Below are 2,335 nucleotides of genomic sequence, written 5' to 3' on the forward strand. Positions count from 1 at the left end.
TGTAGTATCTGTTTCGGCAGATACTGCAAGCAAAGACCATATGTGGGGGCAACTCCACATATAATACCTTGGTAAATGTAGGGGCAACCCTTCATACCAATTGTCACTATCCAGCTCCCCTACTCCCCGGGTATTTGGTCCCCATTTCCCGTTCACTCCTCACATTAAAAATCGGCCTTGTGCCTAATTTGTTCGGTGGGGGAGCAAATAAATACCCTTTTCTTGGTCTTTTGACCAAGATCAAAGTGTAGTATCTCTTCCGGCAGATACTGCAAGCAAAGACCATATGTGGGGGTAATCTCACATATAGGACCTTGGTCAATGTAGAGGCAACCCTTCATACCAATTGTCACTATCCAGCTCCCTTACTCCCCGGGGGAGTTGGTCCCCATTTCCCCTTCACTCCTCACATTAAAAATTGGCCTTGTGCCTAATTTGCTCAGTGGGGGAGCAAATAAATACTAACCCCACATATAAGACCTTGGTCAATGTAGGGGCAACCCTTCATACCAATTGTCACTATCCAGCTCCCCTACTCCCCGGGGAGCTGGTCCTCATTTCCCCTTCACTCCTCACATTAAAAATCGGCCTTGTGCCTAATTTGCTCGGAGGGGGAGCAAATAAATACCATTTTCTTGGCCTTGTGGCCAAGATCAAATTGTAGTATCTGTTCTTACTACGTGCTGTACTTATATTTGTAACTTTGTGATATAAAGTGGGGGATCACTTTTCTGTATTAATTTAATGTAAAATGATCACCCACTTTACAACAAGTCAGTCTCAAAGCCCTTCAAGTCATTCTCCAGATCATTCAAGTAGTTTTTGAAGGATTCCAGTTATTTTTTAAGCATTCAAGTCATTCTTAAGGTCATTCAATTCATCCTTACGTTCATTAAAGTCATTCTGTCATTTACTTGTTATTTATTTAAGTCATTTCAGCCCACTTTTCGGTCATTTTAGTTTATCTTTAAGAATTACATGTCAATCCTACATTCACGCATTCATTCATTACTCAAGAGCATGCGACTAATGGTTATCGGCCTTGTTCCAATGGAAATAATATCAGCTGTAAGCAAAAAATGCATACCGATTGGTTGAAATATAGGAGGTGGGCGTTAACAGCTAATGTAATGAGCCCTCTGTATTCGTCAATAATAAAGCATATATTTTGAAAGACAAAAATGAATTTGTCAGTTTTATATATAGACAGTGGCGTTGGAGGTGAGGGGATGCCCGGCTTGCCCGGGCGTAAAATATGCTTCAATGTGATTTAATTTGTCCAGATTTTGTATATATCATTATAGAATCGTGATTTCAAAAGTAAAAGATATTAAGGTGTCATCAGCTAGAACCGAAACCAAAACATCAGCATTCGAAACTACTAACGTCATCACTGTACCAACATGGCATGCATACGATTTTAAATTAAAAATAAATTAAGATGAATTTACAAAATGTATAAAGATTATTTTCAATTTGAACCCATTTTTGACCCCTCAAAAACTATTTTAAAGGCCCATGAAAGAACGCTCTGTAAAATATCCAATCATTTGAGACCCCTGGCGCCATTCTGTTACTTTTAGTTTCGGAGAAGGTAGAATTTGGAAATCTGGAGCCAGACAGCCAGACATATAGCCTTTTATATATTAAATACGCTTAACTATGATATTTTACTTTGTCCAGATTTCGTATATATTATCATCAAGTCGTGGGCTCAAAAGTAAAAAAAAACGTATTTGGGTGCCATCAGCTAGAATCGAAACCAAAAGCTAATCTGTAGCATTCAAAGCTGGTGTCGTTACCACTGTACCAACGTTACATGCATAAGAACTGATTAAAAATTAAAAAGTAAAAATAAACTAAGATGAATGTACAAAATGTATAACGATTTTTTTCAATTTTGACCTATTTTTGACTCCTTAAAATCTTTTTTAACCGGCTAAAGACCCATAAAAAAACAGTCAGTAAAAAATCCAATTATTTGAGACTCCTAGTTCTGGATAGCGAAATTTAGTTTTGGAAGAGATAGAGTTTGAAAGTATGGAGACAGACAAACAGACAGACATATAACCTTTTATATATTAGATTTTTCTAGCACACGCAATTATTTATTGGACACAATGCAAAAAAAAAGGGGCCAGTTCTAACCCTAACTCTACAACACTCTCTCAGAGAAAAGCAGAAAAGAGATTCTGGTCAGTGACTTTCCCAAGTTTCTAGACCAACAGTGTCAACACAAAAGCTTTGCACACCTTTTCATACAACGTGGGCACAGACTTATTAAGACAGCAACAAGTTGAATGCACAAACTATATTAAATGGCCGCTATCCTTTT

The 2,335-nt window shown here is 37.6% G+C and overlaps 1 pseudogene; it reads left to right on the forward strand.

Moving 5' to 3' along the window:
- Nucleotides 1-627: 627 nt before the first annotated feature.
- On the forward strand, nt 628-764 carry LOC145296528 (U2 spliceosomal RNA; annotated as a pseudogene).
- The last annotated feature ends 1,571 nt before the right edge of the window (nt 765-2,335 follow it).

The sequence above is a fragment of the Euprymna scolopes genome, chromosome 16 (genome assembly GCF_053919585.1).
Source record: "Euprymna scolopes isolate OS-2025 chromosome 16, ASM5391958v1, whole genome shotgun sequence".
In the NCBI taxonomy this organism is placed as follows: domain Eukaryota; kingdom Metazoa; phylum Mollusca; class Cephalopoda; order Sepiida; family Sepiolidae; genus Euprymna; species Euprymna scolopes.